The sequence below is a fragment of the Artemia sp. Qi Xiang Cuo genome, chromosome 7 (genome assembly GCF_049724085.1).
Source record: "Artemia sp. Qi Xiang Cuo chromosome 7, ASM4972408v1, whole genome shotgun sequence".
NCBI lineage: Eukaryota > Metazoa > Arthropoda > Branchiopoda > Anostraca > Artemiidae > Artemia > Artemia sp. Qi Xiang Cuo.
In genome coordinates, this window is record NC_142800.1 from 57,205,662 (window position 1) to 57,230,360 (window position 24,699).

General features: G+C 36.4%; 1 long non-coding RNA gene across 1 annotated transcript in view; it reads right to left on the minus strand.

Annotated features, from left to right (window-relative positions):
* Nucleotides 1-245: 245 nt before the first annotated feature.
* LOC148950482 (uncharacterized) overlaps nucleotides 246-24,699 on the minus strand; it is a 53,396-nt gene continuing 28,942 nt past the window's right edge. Inside the window, exons 2-3 of the long non-coding RNA XR_016141981.1 lie at nucleotides 5,266-5,326; nucleotides 246-1,170 (exon numbers count right to left, since the gene is read on the minus strand). This is a non-coding gene — a long non-coding RNA (uncharacterized LOC148950482). The remainder of the gene's footprint in view (nucleotides 1,171-5,265; nucleotides 5,327-24,699) is intronic.

Consider the following 24,699-nt stretch of genomic DNA (forward strand, 5'->3'; position numbering starts at 1 on the left):
GAATAAAACTTCAATGTTTCAGATGTATTAACTGCCTGGATCCGTTTATATTATATATGCTTCATGTCCCATGTCCAGCGTTTACATACCTTTTTTTTCTCTCTCTGGATACTCTTTTTATTTTCCCATGTAACTTAACGCCATCTAACTTAATTTGTCTGAAGTTAAGCCTCAATTGAATATTTTTAAATATGCCTATGCTTTTAAATAAGATTTCGGCTTGTGGGTAAATTTTAAGAAAAAAACTTGCAAACCTGAAAGAAATTTTAAATCTCGTGTTTACTACATAAGCACGGAGATACAGCACACAGTCATATACACAAAGTTTATAGTTTAAGCTCATAGTTTATATACATAACCAGATTGCATCAGGAGGAACATGCAGAGGTTCCAAGCAATTTTTTTTCATGAACATTTGAGTGAATCTTTTCCATAGATCCACCAAAAGAGTCTTTCAGTAATGCCTTTTAAGAATATTGTCTGACTGAATATTGCCAAAGTTCTATGACGTTTTTGAATATTGCTTACTTTTATACATTTATATTTGAAAGTTCAGTAAAAAAGTAAGAAAATATTTGCCTACACTTGAGATAACATTATGTCCCAATTTACCCCATCATTATGTCCCAGTTATGGAGGATATTGTGATAAATGGGACAAAATGACTGACACTAGACTTTTGCCAGTTTTAAAAAAAAGGAAGAGCACTAAAAATTGGGAAACATTTCTGAAGAAACTAGAACGTTCAGGCTATGGGTTGGCTTTTGAAGCTTTTTATAGCTTCATCAGGACTCAAGTAATATCCAAAAGAAGATTTTTTGTCCCAGTTATGGGTGGTCTCCCTACTTGCATGGAATCTAGTAAAAATGCAAAATGTGGAGTTTGGTTAATGCTAATGAAATAAAATAGGATGAAAATATAATAGTTTAGAAACCAATTTGGGCTGTATATTTGCACATTAGGGGAGAGGGGGTAGAGCATAGCATAAATTAATACATAACCAAACCTAGGTACCTTTTATTGCTCCTTCAACCCCAAAAACCTAAAGATTAAATTGTTTCCACAAAGTAAACAACAACTCACTAGCTAGCAGAAACCCAGTTTTGAATAGCATCTTAGAAATTCTATATGCATTTCTCTTTATGTGCTTACCAGATTCTACACAAGTACCTGCAAAAGTATAAAATATTAAACCAGTTATCTTTTTCATCCGAAATCTATCATTGTATATGATAGTGCATAATTTGCAAAAATTTCAGTAGAAACGATTAAAAAAATGTACACACCTAACAATGGAAGAAAATATAATAGTCTGATTAATAAAACATTCTGCATATTATGCAGTAAGTGTCTAGCTGTTTTACTGTTTCCTTTTACTATTTTACATTAGTTTATTTCTTGGACAATGAATGGGACTATTAAAGGCAGAAGGTCAATTTGTGAGCAGAACAATTAGTATATTTTGGAATTGCACAAAAACAGATCAAGTGATGGGTTCATAAAAGAGGCATAAAAGAGGAGGTTGACATTGTAACAAATGAAAACATAAGTTTGCAATACAAACCGTTTTAAGTAAAGCACAAATGACACTTAAGCCTTTAGAAGGAATAGGAGGCGACAGGGACGTAGTTCCAGCATTTTATTGGGGGTTGGGGACAAAAGGGGTCTACATGCGGAGAGTCAAGAGGCGTGAGTAGTTACCTTGTATAAGGTTTCGCGGTTACATGGAATTACACAAGCGTGAGGCATGAATATATGTGCAGTTCCGCACCTACATACCTTACCAGGGTACAGTCACCTATTTAAGTATGTTCCCTACACAAGTAGGGATATTTGTTTAAGCACACAGTCATATACACAAGCAAAAAATATATTGAAAATGTTTTTTTTTTAATTCTGGCATTGAGTTTTTTTTTGCTATTTGTTCAACTTGTTTAAGCTATACACCCTTCAAAACAAACCCTGATATATACATCCCTATCAACAGCGTAAAACAATAAATAAATAAAAAAAGAAAAGAGAGAGAAAAAAAAGCACTGCACAACCTCTTCCAACGTAGTGCAACCCCTAAAATGAAAAAACAAGCCATAACTAATTACCACCCTTCTCTCACTACCACCCTCACACAACCACAATAAAAATAACCAAAATATAACTGAGAGACCCCTCAAGAGAAAATCGCTAAGAAATATTATACTCACCAAAACACAGAGATTTTAACCTACTCCTAAAACTAGCAATATTTTCTTCAACTAATAATTCATTTAGTAAACTATTATAAAACCCTGGTCCCTCATAACGGATAGAGAAGAATGATATTTGAGTTGAAGCCTGGGGTCGTCTTATCTTGGATGATGTTCTGGTTGAGTATTCATAGACATTACATCTAGCCATGAACATTTGACCGAAACATTGTGGCAATAATCCACGCTCATACTTAAACAAAAACAAAGCTGAATAAAATTTATAAACTCTGTGTAAAGGCAAAATATGTCGTTCAACATATCTCCTTCTCATAGATGCACCTTTTTTATGACCACAAAGCCCTCTCATAGCCGAGCTCTGCATCGCAAGAAGTGAAAGTAGATGTGTCGGGAAAGTACTCGACCAAACGACATTACAGTACAAAAGGTACGGGTGATCAGTAGAAAAATACAAAGAGCTTATTACATCATAGGGGAAAAATTTCTTCAGCTTTCTCATAATCCCAATATTCCTTGCAATCTTACTACTTAACAACTCTACATGGGGTTTATAACATAAACACTCATCTATCAGGACAAAAAGGTACTTCACAGTCTTTAGTCGCTAGATTGAAGTATCAACAAATCTAAGCTCTTTAATCCATGGATAGTAATTGGGGTTTCTTCCGTAAACTAGAAACTGTGATTTATTGTTCTTTAACCTCAGTTTGTTACCTCTAGGCCATTTCCCAAATTGGTTCATACCCGTAATTAGCTTGTCCATGAGTTTTAGTTCCGTCTTCGCTGCCAATGTAAAATGTGCATCATCCGAAAATAGCGCAATAATTAACTTTATGTTTCACTAACGAGAAAATTAAGGTCAAACGACAAACCCCCCACAGCTTCACACAAATCATTAATGAAGATTAAAAAGAGTGTAGGCCCAAGCACAGACCGTTGTGGCACACCATATTCAATTTTTTTTGCACCCGATACGGCACCTCCAACACTCACATATAAAGAACGATTATGAAGGAAATATCTTAAAAGGTCCAAGAACACACCAAGAAATCCACAATTATTAAGTTTCGCAAGCAGAATTACATGATCAACCGAATCAGAGGCCTTCACATTATCGAGGAAAACTGAAGCCGCTTTCCAACCAGTATCCAGGGCATCATTTGCGAACGTCACCAAAAACAGAACGGCCTGATCCGTCGACATTCCTCTTTGGAATCCAAACTGGGTTGGACTTAAAAGTCTCCGCGGTTCTAGAAACTCAACCATTCTAGCATTTATCATCTTTTCAAACACTCTACTTAACACTGGGAGAAGAGATATAGGTCCATAATCATGGAAAGAATTCTTACCACCACCTTTAAATAACGGAATAACTTTAGCCGACTTAAAGCAATCTGGAAAAATACCCCATTTCAAACACTGATCACATAGGTACACCAAATGCTCTGATACAACCGGAAATACATGCTTCAAAACTTTCAGGGAAAAATGATCACTACCTGCACTATTACTATTCATGCTCCAAACTACATTTCGGAGCTCCTCAATATTAATCGGATGCAAAAAAGCAGAAAAATCACAAGCCATAGGTAAAAACTGAACAAATAAACTCTTCTACAGAAGAGGAGGATCCTGTACCTGCCATATTTTTTCCAATATTTGCAATATGGTCAAATATCTGATCAGGTACTTCCTCCGGCGAAGAGGTACAAACTCTAGCGACATAACTCTGGATTAGGCGGATTACCGAGTTGATTGGTTTCCAGGTCTTCGCAGGATTTCATTCCGACTTTTTAGATTCTTCTCTAAAATATTCTATTATAACTTTTTGAAGTAGCTTATTCAACTCGTTATTATATTTTCTATACCTCTCTTCGGCATATGGTGGTGTATTAGAATACTTTAATAACCACCTTCTTTTCATTATCGCAGCCATCAGTACTATAGAAATCCAAAGTTTAACTGGTGTCTCGGTTTGAACTGACACACATGAATCCAATATTTCATTCACTTTACCATACCATAAACAAAATCTCATATTTACATCAAGTTCACTATCTTCAAAAAACAGAAACTTGCATTTTTCTAATTCATTTTTAAACTGAACCAAAACATCTCCATCAATTCTCAATCGATCATTATATGTTTTTTAATTCTTACTCTTCGGTTCGCAAAAATTATTCACAAACAGCAAAACACCAAAGTGATCAGAAACATCATTAATCACAACCGAAACTGAATCATACTTAATATCACAAAAAATATTATCAAGAAGGGACTCAGAGTTAGCAGTTACCCGAGTACAAATATTCACCACAGGAAACACACCATAACAAAAAATCACATTCAAAAATTCACAAATCTTATGATTAGCACTCACTCTATTTAGGTCCAGATTAAAATCACCACACACGAAAGAAGTTTATTATCATCAGCAAGCTCATCCAGTTACTTTTCTAGGAGCTCCGAGAATTCCTCAGTAGAACCTGACGGTGGGCGGTACACTACAACCACAAAAAGTTTCTGTCTCTTATTTACACAATTCTAATACCACACTTTCAAATACCATTTCTTTATTTACACGCTTTTCATTCCTCATCTTAATATCGAGACTATTCCTAACATAAACTGCCAGTCCACCATGTTGTCTTTTTTCTCTATTCTGAAAATGAAGTCGATACCCACCTATATGTAATAAACTTGTCGTATGATCTCTCAACCATGTTTCTGTCAGAGCAATCACATCTAATTTCGAAAACAGACACAATTCCTTTCAATAATCCAATGAGCTATCTAGACCTTGACAATTCTACGACAACAAATTCAGTCCACTGGGTCCTGACAACACATCATTAATTTCAATAAGGCATTTATAATATGTTTTAGGGGGTATGTCACAAAAATCTTGATCTAGATCCCTATGGAGAATACCACATTGTAAATCCTGAAAATATAGCGAATCTCTCTCAAGTCATCTCAATTTTTGCAAATCAACAACTAGAGTAATAACCATTCATCGAAGGGGTAGCGAGAGAACGGCGAAACAAAACTACTATTTTACCAATTACTTTTCCTGGTTCACACCAACTTGATGACAGGCCGGCCGTAAAAAGAAAATAAACCTGAAAAAAGAAAAAAGATTAAAAAAAAAAGATTACAGAAAAATGGAACAGAAAACTAAAAGAAAAAGAAAAACAAATTAACACACAACAAAATTCCGCCACAATAATAAGCGTATCCATTCAACAACACAGGAGCCTACTACCACATACTCTTATTTATCGTTGGAACTAAAATAACAAAATCTTTACTCTCAAATAAACGAACAAAAAAACAACAAAACATTTTTTCTTTTCATAAGCTAAACTTTCATAATTTTTCTAACAGCCAAACACATACAAAACCAAAAAAAAACATAAAACAAAATTTCAAATCAAGAATTCCTTAGGGCTCCCGGGAGCTACAGAGGAGAGAAGTCCATATGCTAATTCATCAATCGGCTCATTGCAAGTAAACTTTACTTTTCAACCACCCGGTCGTTCAAACTGGAGATACGGTGGCACTGTTTTAGATACCCATGACGTAATACCGATGGAACTAAAACACGATTTTTGTTAATACAGTCTTTTCCTTCTCTCCCTCACCGAAAGTGAGGCATCATCGCTCACATAAATATTTTGCTTGTTTCGCATCATTTTTCCCTTAAGCTTTTTTCCATTATTGAGTATTTCGATCTTATTCGCACGGCTGCTTACATTAACCTTGAAATATCTCTTGTCCTTTATAATCTCAATAACCGAAAACTGTGGTATCACTGGTAAAGCCAAACCGTCTGTACATAACTCAGGAAACATTCCTTTAGCCTGATCCTCGTCTTCACAAACTGAGTTCCAAACTATCACATTATTTTCTGTCGGCTGATACTCTGTAGCCATAATCCTACCAGACATATGCAAAGTCTTTTCTTTTTAGTACTTCACTTCCGTTTGCAGGTTAACCACTTGAGTTTTCAACATAGAAACTTCATTTCCCACAGCAGTCATACGTGAACTCGACCCCGAAAGTTTCTGTCCGTAAAGCCATTTCCTCCGATTCTATTGGTTGTATTTTATTTTCTAGTGTAGTAAATCGCTGATCGATCGATTGGACAGAGCCAGGAGTATCTCGCAAAATATCCATCATTTTCGAAAAATCCTCTGACAAGGTCGGTAATGAAGCCAGAGTTTTTGCTGACTCCAGATTAATTTCAGACGTATTGGGGGTGATTGTCGTCATATTCTCACTTAATAAATCCTCATCCTGACGAATTATCTTATTCTTTTTCCTAACCATTTTGATGTTAGAAATAATAACAGAACTGTATAAGTAAAACTGTCTTACCGGAAAAAGCACCAAATCTTTACCCTCGTTGGTGTAAGCGTGCGGTAATCTTAGCCGATAGGCACGGCAAACACCTTAATCCGCCTTCAATTGAATTCAAGATCCAAACATTCCTTCTGCACATCAACTGGTGACAGCAACTATTCCTTCAGACAGTAATGTATATCCTCAATAAACCTCTGTTATTTTGCAAACATTTTCCTCCGATCACAGCCCACAGAGTTTAGAATTAATCAAACTATATTCATTTCGTGACGTCACTCACAGAGCAGGGTATTATATTTTTTATCATTCTTAGGTATATTTAATTAGGATCAACCTAACTTCACTTCTTGAGTGATAGTGGATATCAAACAGTTCCTGGTAGCGAACTGTAATTAAGGTGCGACGCGGCTCAATGGTAACCAAAACTCTAGAAAACGGGATTTTGATACCAATAGATACATCAAAAGAATCAGACTTTAATACTGATTTCAAATAAATGTTTTATTAAGTTTAGTCCTAACCATCAAAAGTGGAGGGGGTGTCGGGGGTTATGTGAGAGGATCTTTCCATGAAGGAAGTTTTCATGAGGGAAGGGACACTGATATGGAAGGGGCGTCAGATATCCCAGCATTATTTAAAGGAAAGATCAGAAATCAAACATAAAAAAAACAAGTTTTTCAACTGAAAGTAAGAAGCAACATCAAAACTTAAAACTAAATGTAAAGCATAGCCAAAACAAGCCAAAAGCAAACAAAGAAGCCAATTCCAAAACTAAAAAAAACTATGTTTCTATCCTTTGTTTTCTCTGAACTTAGCTAGGAGATATGGATTGTTAAATTTGATCTCTGAAACAAAGAACAGTTTTCTTTCAAAATCTACAAGCCATTCCAAACTCGAATCATTATTAACTAAACATAAAAAAACTCGATGCCAGAAATTAAAAAAAAAACACTTTCAATATATCCTATGTTTGTGTATATGACTGTGTGTATCTCCCTGCTCATGTAGTAAACATAATATTTAAAATTACTTTCAGGTTTGCAAGTTTTTTCTTAAAATTTACAAACTAGCCGAAATCTTATCTAAAAGCATTGGCATATATAAAAATATTCAATTGAGGCTTAACTTCAGGCAAATTAAGTTTAGATGGTGTTAAGTTACATGGGAAAATCAAAAAAATAACCGGAGAGAGAGAGAGAGAGAAAAAAAAGGTATGTCAACGCTGGACATGGGAAATAAAGCATATATAATATAAGTGGATCCAGGCAGTTATAACATATGAAACATTGAAGTTTTATTCCCAAGTAAAAAAAGATATTTGGATTTGAATATTATTTTAAACTAGGATTACCCTGGGAGACATTGAGAACTTCGTTTCGGATCAGAGCGAATTGCCTGTCACTAAAAAATAGAAAAAGATTATTTGAAAGAAAAAAAGTGGCCCCGGATGCACATGCAGATTACTCTTGCCCCAGATGTAACCTAGTTATTGAGGATGTGGCCCATATTTTCACCGAGTGCCAGCAACTTTCTCTATTATGGGTAATGTTTTTTGAGCGTGTTAACTTGATGTTCATGGGTATCCTGAAAACGACTGTTAAAAGGACAATCAGGCACTTGTGTAAATATGTAAATTAAGCGTTGACATCAATGAGTGAAACTTGATATTTATGCTATTTTTCTTGTGAAGTGTATTTAAGAATACTGTGCTGTATAGCCTGTTTTTTCAGCTTATAATAAATTATTATTATTATTATATAACATTTATTAGCTCGAAGAACCAACCATTTTCGAAACGTATTTCTTTAATTGTGGGCAGTGCAATACCGCTGCCTAAGTAAAGAACGATGTTGACAGAATGTATTATTTATTTATTTTAAGTTTTTTTTTTCTTTTAGACCAGGGCAATTAGTATCGAAGAAGTAATCGTAGAAAATCTGAAAAGGGCTCATTTGCTTGAAAATTGGAAGTGTTTGTGCCATTTTTAATAGCCGAAAGTGATTGGAAGGCAACTAACAACCCTTCCACGCCCACCATTTTCCCAAACACATCCAATCAAGATTTTGAGATAGTCATTTTATTTGACGTTTTTTAAAATTTTTTAAATTTTTTCTTTGAGGATTACCCCCCCCCCCCCTAGGATGCTCAGGGCGAGGATTGTAAGCTATGCCCTGGGGGCATATAAGGTTTTTTTAGAAAGTTTTGCGTAGAAACTTCAAAATGGGCTCATTCGATTGAAAATTGAAATGGCTAATGCCCGTTTTAATAGTCGAAATTGATTGGAGAGCAACTAACCCCTCTCTCACCAATCTCACGCCCACCAATTCCCCAAACACATCCAATCGGCTATTTTGAAATAACTATTTTGTTCAACGTAGTTGCAAGTTTTGAAAATTCAGTCTTTGAGAATGACAATTCCCCCACAGTCCTCAGGGCAAGGGTTTTAAGTTACCACCTGGGGGTATATAAGATATGTATATAAAGCAGTGTCGTAGGAACGTCAAAAAGTGCTCATTCAATCAAAAACTGAAAGGGCTATGGGCCTTTTTAATAGTCGAAAGTTATTGGACGGCAACTAACCCCCCTCTCATGCCAATCATTTCCCCAAGTACTTCCAATCAAAATTTTAAGACAGTCATTTTCTTCAACGTAGATAGAAGGTCCGGAAAATATGTCTTTGAGGATGACGCTCCCTCCAAAGTCTTCAGGGCAAGGGTTGTAAATTATGCCCTGGGGGAAGATCATATTTTTTATAGAAAGTTTTGTTGTAGAAGCTTCAAAAAGGACTCATTCAATTGGGAATTGACAGGGCTAGTGCCCTTATTAATAGTCAAAAGCAATAGGAGGGTGAATGGCCCCCATACCCATCATTTCCCTAAACACTTCCTATCAAGCTGTTTCAATTCGAAATTGAGAAAGCTATTGCCCTTTTTAATAATCGAAAGCAATCAGAGCAAGAATTGCCCCATCCCCCAACACCCACCATTTCCCCAAATATTTCTGATCCACATTCTAATATGGCCATTTAGTTCAACGAAGTTTGAACTTCTGGAAATTCTTTGACGAAATCAAATAATCTGCCGAGCATACAACTACCGAGCATATAACTACCAAAAAAAGTATCAATAAATAAATGAAACCCTAAGAAACAGAAATTAAAATAAGTCAAATTCAACAACGCTGCCAAAATAAATCCTGTGTACGCGCCTGGTTGGACAAAAAAAAGATCCGAATTCCCCCGCATGTAGAAAAAATGCCAGTTCCCTTTCATCCTTAGGCTCAGTGCACATGTCCAAGCTATTTACAATACTTGTAACAATGCTAAATAGAAAACATGTTCGTTTGACGACAGGAATCAACGAAACTAGTATCTTTGTAGCCCAGAATGTATAAAGGGCCCCCTCCGATAGTCATAGATTTTTTGGAATTCTATGCACTTCTTATTCAGATTATCCAGTACGAGACCCACCGTTTTTTTTTTTACAATTTAACCCCCACTAAAAAAAATAATGTGTGCCTGTATTCATCGTTTGTGGATAAAGAAAGATTGATCCGGAGCCCCTCGCCCCTTATTCAAAAAGAATGTCTAATTTCCTTTAGATTTAGTGCACCAGGCTGCATGGACGTCATTTAGGGGTGGCAGTTGTCCCCCCAATAATGAGGAGAAAAATATTATTTATCCCAAGCCCCTTCCCCCTAATAAAATTCTCGAGATTTGCCCCAACCAGTTTGCACCATTTACAATTTATCGTAATGATGCTAAATTCATTTATGTAGCGAAAGCTTCTTTTTGAAAAAATAATATCTTAATAGCGTCTCAGCGTCTGAGGACAAAGAATCGTCTCAATCCCGGGCTGATTTTTCGGGAGATCTGCCGAATTTTGAGATAGCCATTTTGTTCAGCGTAGTTGATATCCAGATAGAAAATATATTTTGAGGAGGAGACTCCCCAAGGACCCTCAGGGCAAGGATTTTAAGTTATGCCCTGGGGACATACAAGGGTTTTTATAGGAGGCGTTGTAATCGAAAATTAAAAAAAGGCACATTTGTTTGGAAATTCAAAGGGCTAGTGCCCTTTTTAATAGTCAAAAGTAGTTGGAGGGCAACTAGCCCCCCCCCCCACACCCATCATTTCCCCAAACACATCCAGTAAAAAAATTTGAGATAGCAATTTTGTTCAACATATTTGATTTCAAAATAGAAAACATGTTTTTGAGGAGGACACTTCTCCAGAGTCCTCAGGGAAGGTTTTTAAGTTATCCAATGGGGGCATATAAGGTTTTTATAGAAGGCATTGTCATAAAAACTGCAAAACAGGCTCAGTCGATTGGAAATTAAAAGGGCTAGTGCCCTTTTTAATAGTCTAAAGTGATTGGAGGGCAACTAGACCCCCCCAAGCCCATCATTTCCCCAAACATATCTAATAAAAATTTTGAGATAGCCATTTTGTTCAGCGGAGTTCATTTACAGATAGAAAATATGTTTTTGAGGAGGATATTCCCCCACAATCCTCAGGGCAAAGGAGAATGATGGGTGCGGGGGGGGGGGCTTGTTGCCCTTCAATCCCTTTCGACTATTAAAAAGGGCACTATTTACTCCAATTTAAAATTGAATGAGCCCATTTCGAAGTTTCTACGACAACTCCTTCGATACATGGTGCGCGGGTATGGAGAAGAAGAAGAAAAAAGAAAAAATACATAATGCATTGTCCCCACAACGTTCTTTACTTAAGCAGCAAGATATTGCTGCCTATGAAATGGTGGGTTTGGAAGGGGTGTTAGTCCCCTTCAATCACTTTCGAATATTAAAAAGGGCACAAGCCTCTCCAATTTCCAATTGAATAAATGCTTTTCGAAGTTTCTACGACAACTTCCTCGATACGAAGTGCCCTGCTCTAAAGGAAAAAATTAATAAATAATACATTGTGTCAACATCGTTCTTATATGCCCCCAAAGTCCTTATAACTTAACCCTTGCCCTGAGCGAAGTGGGGAGTTTCCTCCTCTTTACTTCGTCCCAGTTTCTTGTCTCATTCTCGAGTGTCGCCGTTTTTTACTTAGACAGTGCGATCGCGCTGCCTATGATTTATGCAACAACTTTCTATATACTCTTATACGCCCCAGGGCATAACTTACAACCCTTGCACTTAGGGCTCTGAGGGGGCTATCTTCCTAAGAGATCGAATTTTCAGAACATTCTACTACGTTGAACAAAATGGATATCCCAAAATTTTGATTAGATATGTTTTGGAAAATGGTGGGCGTGAGAGGGGCGTTAGTCACTATCCAATGACTTTCAACTATTAAAAAAGAAACTAGCCCTTTCAATTTCAAATTGTATGAGCAATTTTGAAGTTTCTACGACAAAGCTTTCAATAAAAAACTTTATATACCCCAGGGCATAACTTACAACCCTTGCACTTAGGGCTCTGAGTGGGTCATCATCCTAAAAGATAAAATTTCCAGAACTTTCAACTAAGTTGAACAAAATGGATGACTCAAAAATTTTATTTTGATTTGCTTGAGAAAATGGTGGGCATGAGAGGGGCGTTAGTCGCTATCCAATCACTTTCAACTATTAAAAAATGCACAAGCCCTTTGAATTTCCAATTGAATGAGCCCTTTTTTGAGCCCAGTTTCTACGACAAAACTTTCAATAAAAACTGTATATGCCCCCGGGGCATAACTTACAACCCTTGCCGTAAGGGATGTGGGGGGAGGGGTTGCCATCCTTAAGGACCTAGTTTCCAAAACTTTCAACTAGGTTGAATAAAATGACTATCTAAAAATTTTGATTGGATGTCTTTGGGAGAATGATGGGCAAGGGGGGGGGTAGTTACCCTCCAATCACTTTCAACTATTGAAAAGGGCACTATACCTTTGAATTTCCTATCGAATGAGCCGCTTTTGAAGTTTCTACAACAACGGCTTCTACAAAACAGTATATAGCCCCAAAAAACCTATTTTCTATCTGGAAATGAACTACCCTGAACAAAATGGCTATCTCAAAACTTTTATTGGATATGTTTGGGGAAATGGTGGGTGGGGATGGGCTAGTTGCCCTCCAATCACTTTCGACAAGCAAAAAGGGCACTAGCCCTTTTAATTTCCAATTGAATGAGCCTGTTTTGAAGCTTTTACGAAAATACCTTCTATAAAAACCTTATATGCCCCTAGGGTATAACATAAAACCCTTGCCCTGAGAGCTCTGGGGGATTGTCCTCCTCAAAAACATGTTTTCTATTTGGAAATCAATTAAGCCAAAATGGCTACCTCAAAGTTTTTATTGGATGTGTTTGGGGAAATGATGGGTGTTTGGGGGGGGGGGGGGTTAGTGGCCCTCCGATCATTTTCGACTGTTAAAAAGACCAATAGCCCTTCGAATTTCCATTCGAATGTGCTTTTTTTTCTACTGCAACGCCTTCTATAAAAACCCTTGTTAGTCCCAAGGGCATAATTTAAAACCCTTGCCCTGAGGGTCGTTGGGGAGTGTCCTCCTCAAAACATATTTTCTATCTTGAAGTCAACTACAAAGAACAAAATGGCTATCTAAAAATTTTGATTGGATGTGTTTGGGGGAATTATGGGTGTGGGGGGGCTAGTTGCCCTCACATCACTTTTGACTATTTAAAAAGGGCACTAGCCACTCCAATTTCAAATCGAATGAACCCTATTCGATGTTTCTACGACAACTTTTCGATACGAAGTGCCCAGGCATGGAGAAAAAACACATTGTGCCCACATCATTCTTTACTTAGGCAGCGCTAGCGCGCTCCCTATGATTAAGCCGAGAGGCCTTGGTAATGCGAAAGTACCGTCATATTTCATTCATACTCTAAAGCAGCTAAATTAATACATTTTTTTCATCTACCCCTGCCTTTTCTCGCCCTTTCAGGCTGCACATGGCAGCCTGCTAAGTTCAGGACGGGGACAGAAAATCTGGATGAATTACGGACGCCAGGCCTTTGACCATTGAGTCTGAGTTAAGTGAATAATCTTTTTTACCACCATCCCCAGAGTAATTAACAATTGATAAAGAGAAAACGCTAAGTCACAGCTCATTATTATTCATATAACTGAAAAAAATTATAAAAATAGCAAAACTTTCAGATACCGCATTATATTTATGACGTGTGTCTATCTCATGGCTTTTTATGTGAGCAGCCCATTCTTATCAGGCAGTAATTCAGCTGTGCTAGCAAACACTACTGACCCTTTAAGCCTCTTTCTGAGGGGCTGGTCAACTGTCAGTGTGTCAATGTTGCAACTCCGGCTCGTTTTATTCCAAGTTTCGTCTGAATTGTGGAAGCCAGTTACTATTGCCAAACGATTCCTTCTGTCTGCCTTTACTTCCTTGAGTAAGCTGATCAGTCTTTCTGAAGCTGCGTTCGACAATGGCAAGGAGCACAAGTATTGTACAAACTTTGCTAAATTTGGATTCCACGGAGGTCCCTCGCACTCAAAGCCCATTTCCAGCAATCCATGGCTGTCACAGTCACTGTTTCGTCATCATTAACACTATCGAAATGTTCCCACCACTCTTTGTCAATGGCACTTTTCTACCACCCTGGCAATGAGTAGAGTCTTAAATATGGACCAAGGATGGGTGGGTTTAGTGACTAAGCTTTTTCGGGTTCAATAAAGCTAATTTATATTTTGTCACTGGAATGTTAATTGTCCTCGTTTTCATCATTTCTTCGCGGTTTTATGTTTTATAATACACTGACAGGTCCTAGTGGACTATATTTGTCAGTATCGGCTTACCCAATCTTACTTTATCAGTAACATTCTTATGTTGCATATTTTCCAGGAATGGGACTAACTTTTCCACCCAGTAAAAATGCTAAGTTGATATCAAAATGCTGCGATTTTGGTCTCTGTACCTTGTACTCTGTACCCTGTCATTTGATGCAAACCCCGTCAGTTCTACAAAGCAATTGCGGACAAAGTCAAATTTTTGTCATATTCTTTTAAATGTGTAGTGACTTTGGATAATTTTGAACCTACTGAATCAGCTGGACCCACATATTGCTAGTTCCCATCTTCTTGGTGCAAGCCGAGATCTGTGGTTAGTTTATGAATTGAAAATAATTAGTTAATTACAAACTTTGAAGGTGTTTAAATGATCAAAAACAGAAATTCATTGCAACCACTTTGGAATGGATAATGGTCAATGTTAATACATATGCCAAAAAATTCCAATCGCGCTGCCTCAATTGCCTGGGACGTTAGGAAAAATCCCTAAAAGACCACAGATAACGCCCAGGTAAAAAAAAAAGAATGACCACGAAGTAAAACTTTCAGGGGATTAAGTTTTCTGGAGATTTTTAGGAGATTCTGTATCACCTTTTTTTGTCGGGAGATGGATTAGAAATTTGGCAGATCTCCCGAAAAATCGAGAGAAGCGAAAACACTGGGTTTAGTCCTCCAATTTGAATAAGATTGTGTAGCAAATTGTCGGCATAAACTTCCTGCATATAGTTACTCCAATAAACAGTGGTGTTATGGTTGATTTCTAGTTCTTGTTCACAAAACTGTATTGTTGTTAGTTTCCTCGACCAACAGTAAATGAAAAGCAAAATTTTACGGAATGGGAGTTTTGAACCGGTGAAAAAAGTGTTAACACGAATCCCGTGTCTCACGGCACTCACTTTATTTTCACGGCACTCACGTTTTGAGCAAACCCACTTCAACAAATTTTCGTTTAGAGTCATTTCGTGGCCATTGGCACACTTCGAGGGTTATGCAAAATACATTTCTCCTGAAAAAAAAAACTTAATAGCGTCCTCTTCACTTTTGTAGCTATCTGCTAAAAGAAAGAAGTTCATGACCAGGGTTGCCACCCTGGCCTGGAAGAATTTACTAAATCTGAGAGGAAATATTTACTAAATTGCATCTGTTTTACTAAATACTCAAAAAAAATTTTGGACCATCAAACTTCGATTTTTACTATAGGAGGATAATCGAAAGGATTTACAGAACCTTTTTTTCTTTTTTCTTTCGTTTTCATTGTATGATTGAATATTCCAGAAACCTATAAGTTCAAAAATCATTTTTTTTTATTATTTGGATGTACTACTGGATAGGCGTCATATTCCAGATAAGGTGTATCCAAGACGTCAAACAATAGTCTGGAATCTTGGATCCTGGAAATCCTGCTGATAAAGCCCGGCTTTAAATTTATCAATGGCCTTCAGGTCCTAAAATTCAGATATATTGAAAAATTAAAAAGTGATCAACGAAGAAAAACAGTTACAACTTATATTCACGAAGCAATTCAGGCGATGGAGTGCTCAGAATCTAAGGTGTGTTTGAAAGTTACGGCTTTTGAAATTTATCCCCCAGTTTCTGTTTTTAGGCTTTAAATCTAAACCCTTCAATTTTGCATTTTTAAGAGGAAACTTGTCATTTTAAAACACTAATTGGGCTGGTCTTTAAATAAGGGATAGGCTGCTTACAAAGAATTCTAGAAAATTTTAAAGCAATTAATTTAGGATTTTTTTAACTGATTTTTTCTGGATTCTCTCTCGTTTGTATTCAAGGGAATCAAAAACCAATACAATCTATGTCACTTAAAAACGGAAATGATGAAATCGGCTACTGGTTTAGTTGTAAAGTTATGTAAATTAAAAAGTGCATCTGAAATTGGACTAGGACTGCCAAGAAAAAGAAAACTTATATAACATACAATAGTTAGTTTTAAAAAAAAATAACACTGTGTCAATAGTCTTCAGGTCAGGCAAATCATACAAATTGAAAAGTAAGAAGAAAAATATGTAGTCACAATTAACAAAAGGTCTTACTTAAAAGGCTTTAATCGTCCTCGGCTTCATCCGAATTTGAAGTATCAGCTAGAGTTGAATTCTGACTGAAGGGATCTACTAGTTTCCATTTCTTGATAGCCCGAGTCAAATCGCTGGGGATCACCAGTTATGTGCTCCACTTGACGACCTGTGAACAAATTGCTTCGTTTTCATCAGGGACGAAACACTCGAGACTAGTCCCCAAAGCCGCGCCAGCATGACGGCGGCAAATGTGTGATTTAGTATCGGCGGCGGGGCGCCGCAAGGCGCACCAAAAAATTCTTGGCGGCACGCCACGGCACACCAATTTTTTTTTATTACAAATTTAAAACAATTCTCATTTCACCAAGCACGTTCAACCCAAACTTGATTTTAATAAGTATTTTTAACTGGTTGACAAAAAACATGCAAGAGCAATGTGACAAAATGGGAATTTATTAGTAGAATGTATCTATGGAATTCCACGAGACATATAGCCACTACTCTTTTCTTCCTTATTGGTTTAATATCATGAAGAATGTTTAACGGCGATTCCGTAGATATGATAGTTTGGATTCAATAGAAGCTTGACACCTTTTCAAAGATATTCAGAGCTCCCTCACATGACCTTCTGGATTCTGACGGAGGTATAGCAATTTCTATGTTATTCTGGACCTTGTATATGCCTTTTCAAAGAGATTAAGAGCTCCCTCACATGACCTTCTGGATTCTGACGCAGATATAGCAATTTATATGTTATTATGGACCTTTTATTTGCCCTTTCAAAAGATATTAAGAACTACTTCACTTGGCCTTCTGTCTTCTGACGCAGGTATAGCAATTTCTATGTTATTCTGGACCTTGTATATGCCTTTTCAAAGAGATTAAGAACTCCTTCCCCTGGTCTTCTGTATTCTGACGCATATATAGAAATTTAAATGTTATTATGGACCTGTTATATTAACTTTCAAAGAGATTCAAAGCTCCCTCACATGAAATTCTGGATTGGAGACGTATAGCAATTTCAATGTTATTCTACAGGGCATTACACCTTTTCAAAGAGATTTACGCAATTTATAGGAGACATATAGCAATTTCAATGTTATTCTACAGGGCATTACACCTTTTCAAAGAGATTTACGCAATTTAGCAGATTTCTAGTTCATGATATATATGTCTTTTTTTAAGTGATAAACCTGTATTATAAAACCAGCGTGTCTTGTTTCGGTGTTAATATATTCAATTATTTTTTGTATATATTCAGGTTTCAAATTAGGTTTTTCATCAGTTTGAATAGTTCATTCAACCTATCAGTACTGGTATTTTTGCGATCATTTACATAGATATGGAAAATTCTAAGCAATTTCTGGTGAGTAATATTTTCTCATTATTATAATAAAAAGAAATTGTCTCGTCGTTAAGTTAAGGAAGAATTAGCTTCCCTGTGTTTTTTTTCACCATGTTGTTACCTCATTTAAAAAGCTTCCTTCTTTTAAATATTAAACGATCCATGTATTTCAACTTTAGTAAATATTCAAAAAAAGAGAGGCATGCTCACTTTGATTTTGGCTCATTGTATATGAAAAATTAAAATAGAATTTGCATATTAGTTTCAGGAGATATGAAAGGTCGCCCCCCTCCTCAATATCTTGTTCTTTACACTAATGTTCGAATTTTGTTTGAATCCCAAAGGTTGGTCTTCCTTTTTTTTCTGTGATTTTAAGTATTTCGTAATTTAGGTATATAACTTTTAAAAGCTTTGCATATAATTGTCGACTTTTTTTGTGTTTCAATACTATGGAATTGAAGATCCAATGCTCCCTGTTAATATTTTGAATAAGTAAGAATTGAGCTAGCTAATTAAATTTTGTCATTTTTTTTTATTTCAAATTTTGGGGAGTTTAGTACCATGATATTCGTATGTACGCGAAGGAACCTTTGAGCAGAAAAAATATTGATTTGTAAAAAAAAGTAGCAGGCGTTCTAAAGCACTAATAGATTGAGAGCTACAAGTTTCAAAATCGACTTTGTAGGTCGAATTATATCACGGGAAGAGGGTTTTAAAATCCCCCCTCCCTCCAAAATCAAAATTTTCAAAAATTTTATTTTAAAAGCTTTTTTAAATATTTGTAATATGGAATTTGAGAGCCCAATGCCCCCTGTTAATATTTTGAATAAGTAAGAATTGAGCTAGCTAATTAAATTTTGTCTTTTTTTTATTTCAAATTTTGGGGAGTTTAGTACCATGATATTCGTATGTACGCAAGGAACACTTGAGCAGAAAAAATATTGATTTGTAAAAAAAGTAGCAGGCGTTCTAAAGCACTAATAGATTGAGTGCTACAAGTTTCAAAATCGACTTTATAGGTCGAATTACATCATGGGAAGAGGGTTTTAAAATCCCCCTCCCTCCAAACTCAAAATTTAAAAATTTTTTATTTTAAAAGCTTTTTTAAATATTTGTAATACGGAATTGAGAGTCCAATGCCCTCCGTTAATATTCTGAATAAGTAAGAATTGAGCTAGCTAATTAAATTTTGTCATTTTTTTTTATTTCAAATTTTGGGGGTTTAGTACCATGATATTCGTATGTACGCGAGGCTTTTATAAAAATATATGACAGAGAAGAGGGCAATGAATCAATTCTAACACAGTTTTTCTTTACTTGGTATCCGTTAAAAACGAAATTTTTGTGTTAAATAAGTAATTCTTTTATCTTTTAAAAGAGCTTTACGGGGTTTGAGAGAGACTCTGTTCCCTGATTCCGTGTGGTTAGAGGGGGGATTCTTTGTGCAGACTAATTTTTTCTTCTGTAAAAAAGGGAATTGTTTTTTTCCATGCTAAATTTTGCCTTCTTTTTAAGAAAGGGGATTCCTACAATTACCCTCCCCTGGAAAAGAGAGCTAAGACTAACTGCGTTGCTCCAATACAACAAGTGGAGATAGACGGTCCATTGGGGGCCACTCACATCCATTCCAGACCGACGCTGCCTGCTCAAAACTCACCAGTGCCAGCTCCTATGCAACCAGGTAGAAAGCTGAAAAGAGAATGGATAGTTGCTCACATGATGGGGAGCCCCACTGGCTCACCTGTACAAGCCAGTGACATCGCCACCACATCTATGCAAGAAACGGACGGCACTCAACAGCAGTCTGAATTTGGAAATGTGAGTATTTTCACCTCTAGCTTCTACCTATTTCTATCCAACTTTTTTTGTTTTTTTTTAAGTATTTTCTTTTCGCCATTTTTCAACACCGTAAAAGTGTATGTCAGAGATATTAAAATATTAATCTCCCCCACCCCGACCATTGTTTTAAATTTATCTACCCCCCTCAGAGATTGCTGAATATAATGCAATTTTTTATTATCAAAGAAAGCACTCTTTTGCGTCTTTCTGAACTTTCTGAGGGAGGAGGGGGGTAACTTTTTAGTTTAAATAATTCTAGGAGGAATTGGGTTTTGTTGGATAGTATGATGTCTTTCTGAACTTTCTGAGGGGGGAGGGGGTTACTCTTAGTTTTAAAAATTTGTTTAGGAGTAGAAAAAACGCTTCACTACCGATATGGCTATTGTATTTTTCTGAACTTTCTGAGGGGGAGGGGGAAGGGGGAGGGGGTTAACTTTTTAGTTTAAATAATTCTAAGAGGAATTGGATTTTGTTGGATGGTATGGAAAAATGGTACGTGTTAAATATTCGGGAAACATACGAGTAGAAAAACGCTTCACTACAGATAAGGCTATTGTGTTTTTCTGAACTTTCTGAGAAAGGAGGGGGAAACATTTTAGTTTAAATAATTCTAGGAGGAATTGGGTTTTCTTGGATGGTATGGAAAAATGGTACGTGTTAAATATTCGGGAAACGTACGATTAGAAAAATTTTACACTACATATAAGGATCTTGTGTATTTCTGAACTTTCTTAGTGAGGAGGGTGTAAATTTTTAGTTTAAAAAAAATTATTTGATAAAAGAAAAAAAGAAAAGCGTATTATAATTGCGATAAGACTTTCGTCAAAGAAAAAAAAAACTTAATACATTCATTTTGTAGTTTCAGGGGGACGCTGTGAAAAATTCTGCGTTCCCTGGTCCAGGACTTCAAAGTATCATGGGTAATTGCCCGCTCTCGCCGGATGATGATGTTAGTGAAAGTACGTTATTTGATATCCCCCTGGATTTTCAATTTACAGCTGAAGAAATGGACAGTCTTATGCAAATTGTTGGGCCTAAGTCTTCCGGGGACACTTTTAACGATAAATTTACTATTAGTGAAGAAATCGGTACGGGGCTTGTAAATACTTCTACATCCCCTGAATTGTGTGAATTTTATTTTTTAGAGTTTTCTCTAGGTCATGTGCAATCAGACAGGGCAGATTATAGCCCTCCCGGGGATAATTAGGGCATTATTGTAACTGACAATGTGAAAGTTCTCCATAAATCCATCGACAAAACTTAAAAACATATTGAGATTCAGATCAAGACATGGGGTAGTCAGGGAGAACTTATAGCGTCGGTGAATCAAAAACTTTTTTAACAAAAGGGAATATCTAGGGACATTTTTTATTTTTATTTTTCAACAGGCAACCAGACTTTTTATCCAGGTCTAAACGAATTTGAAGACAGCTTTTTCAACTTGGTGAATAAACTAATTTCAACTTTGGACACGTTTAATTAGAGGGTTAGTGGTTCCACTATTTTATACATTGAACGCATGGATCTGAATCTCGGTAGATTTAAAAAAAACTTTATTTTAAGGGGAGGGTGAAGGTCTATGTTTGTAAAGATGGTGTGACTACCCTCCCCCTGGGACACTATTTAACTTCAGACTGGGCCGAATGTATTGCCCATAGGGAAAGTCTCGGTTTTAAAAAAAGTCCTGTAAATTATTTCCTAAAAACATTTGGGGGGGGGGGGGCCTCGCGGCGGGGGGGGGGGCTCGCGGCCCAGGGAGGGGGGGGGGGCTGGCCGCCACCAGCGGGGGGCGCACCACCACAATATCAAAGTTATCTTTTTTTTACTTAGAGCAGATTTTTTTTTGTAAATGTTTCATTCAAGTGCTCTCTAATTTAATGTTGTATTTTTTTTCTCTATAAATAAACAAAAAAAGTATTCAAGTGTTTTCTCTCTCTGTGTGCCTATGTAAATGTTGTATTTTTTATTATAAATAAATTTTAAAAAGTGTATTTTTATTTCATGTTTAATGTGCTTTTTTATGTGCATATAATAAAAGAAAGTATGATTCTTTATTCGTCTTCTTCTTGAAGAACAGAGTAGTAGTAGGGAAATTATTTAGTCATTAGACAATTAGGGTCTACAGTTAGTTGTCCAGGTGAACTGTTGAAAGGAACATGTATCAATTTAAAACACCATTCAGATCGTTTCTGTGTGGGCCCTCAATGTCGGGCAAAACAACACTTTTAACTAAAATAATTAAAAATTGTGATAAAGTGTTTGTGGAAAAGCTGAAAAAAATATACTATTGCTATAGTATTTGGCAGGAGTCATACGATAAAATAAAAGCAATTGCTGCCACCATGGGATCGGTGCAGATACAGTTCATACAGGGACTTGATGTTTTCAACATTATTGAACCAAACTCTTGGCTGATCATTGACGATCTGTCTGAATCTATTGAACAATGGTCCCAGCAAATGCTGCAATTGTTCCCTGTTCGCTCTCATTATGAACAGATTTCCGTTACTCTGGTTCTACACAATCTCTTTCATCAGAGCAAATGTATGCGAACACTTGCTTTGAACTGTACCTATTATATCATCTACAGAGTTGTTCGCGATTCTAGCTCGCTAATAACCCTCAATAAACAAATCTATCCAGGTCCCCCCAAATTTCTGCTCTCAACATACAATCAGGCAAATAATAAGCCCTACGGTTATATCCTGTTGGATCTTAATCAAAATAAATCCGAGGATCTGCGTGTAGTCACAGATATTTTTGACAATGAAATTACAGTATATCTCCCCGTGAACGCTAAAAAGACCTATTAGTCACTATCATGACACTGAAGAAACTACATGAAAATAGAAACTTGTTTTCAGTTCTAAGCACTTCAAAACCTCAGCTTAGAAAAGCAATACTCAAAAATGGTATTGACAATGATTTCATTAATCTAATATCTGAACTTTGTTTAAATTTGACTGAGGGTAATGTTCAATTGCCAGAAGTAGTTAAGCAACAGGCAAAGCAGCCTCGTTCCTTTGTACGTACATTGGCCTCTAAAAAGAAAGGAAAGAATTTTAAAAGGAAACGACTTCTTCAGGCAGGCGGTAGCTTTTTCACACTTTTACTGCCAATAATTGCAGGACTTGTAAACAGTTTTCTCTAGTGAGAATAGCAAAACCCTATAAATTGACTCCAATAGAACTCACTCCTCACCCGTGGAACACTTTGAGGACAATCTGAGTAAATTCCTCGACAATGAAACTATTGAAGATGATAAAAAACTGATTTTACTTCAAGTTGCACTTTGCCAAGTGGACAAACACTATCGATTAAAGCCCACTGCTGCTGCTGATCCCAAAAAAATATCATCTCCTCAAGAATCTGCTGCTGCTGCTGGAGCGCAATTAAAGAAGGAGGAATTGGATTCAATTGTATTGAAAATTGTAAATCTAATGCCCCTCTCATATCGTCAAAAACTAACACGACTCCTAACCTATCTCTTGGAAAGTGGTCAAATTCAAGTTGAGAGCAATGGGGAAAGGATTATAATTCAGGGCAAGAGCTCTAATCTACTTGATTTAATTTATGACATGGTTACAAATCGTAAAGGACTATTTTCATTTGACACTCATCTATACAACTTTCTAAATACATTAAACTTCCCCGAAAGTCTTATTGGCAATAGACAAATTCTAAAAAAATTAAATGAACGTGCATCATCATCAACATTAACACCATTAAAATATGAACTTGAAGAAGAAGAAGATTTGAAATCAATTTTGTAAAATACTTGCACACCACTAATGGCTAGACAACAGCGAAGACGTATCAAGTCAGCTTCATTCCCACCAGCCAGTATACAAAAAGGTATCCGACATTACACAACGCGTTTACATTCAAAATGGCTGAAGTTCTGAAAGGTGCTCATAAAAATATTGGTGAGGCGGGGATTTTAAGTTCCCCCACAACTCTTTCCAAGGTCACGGGTGTTCGCACTAAAAGTGTACAAGACTATCTACAAAATGAACCAAGTTACACTCTGCATAGAAAACATAGACTTCGTGCCAATCAATATCGAAAAACTAAAGCCTTTTACCCATTGCATATAATGCAAGCAGATGTCCTGACTCTAGATGAGCTTCAAAGACGTCACAATACACCGTACAAGTACATTCTACTTGCAATCAGTGTTTTTAGTCACTATGCATATGCAATTCCATTGCGATCAAAGAGAGGTGTTGAAGTTGCTCATGCCATTGAAAGTATTCTCGAAAAGGATTCATATAAAAAAATTCAAACAGATCGCGGTAGTGAATTTGTTAATCCTCATATTGCAAAAGTACTAGAGAAATATAGTACGCTGCTCTATCATAGTCACAGTCCTATAACGGCTGCATTGGCCAAACGATTGATGAGAACTATTCGACTTTTAATTTCAAGATATTGTACATTAAAAAATACATCGACTTTTATTCATGATATAGATAAAATCATGTTGATTTATAATCAACGGCCTCATCGATCGTTGTCCGACTCTACACCAAAGGAAGCTAATCACTCTGATCATAATACAATTGACACTTTTCTTATGCAATATTCCAATTAATACAATGTCAAGAAGAAAAATAAAGTTAGTGCTTGTGATGCTGTTCGAATTAATTAAACAACTCATATTTTTGACAGGGAGACTAACGTGTGGTCCACAGAACTTTTTAAACTGGCAAAAATCCTAGACACTAAACCCAAAACTTATCGCGTGCGCGATACCAAAGATAAAAGAGTCTCGGTGGCTTTTATCACTATGAATTGCAAAAAGTTAAAAATGCTAGTGAAATCTATCAAATTGAAAAAATATTAAAGACACATACTCGCTGGGTTAGGAAACCATTACTTGTTCGCTGTATAGGATACATATCTTATTTTGATCCTTCGATCTTTGTTGAAGATATAGACAATGCATCATAATTTACATGTGAAATTTATGTCAAACGAATCAAATTCTATCTACAATGAATTGAATGCGACAAGTGATTTTTTGACAAAACTCTCCCCTACCGTCAAATTTGACGGTACATATGAAGTGGCTCTTGTCGACTGTATTCTCAAAAATACCTATGACATCCTGAGAAAGGATCGTGTGTATGATATTAAAGTTATACCATTCGATTGGACTAT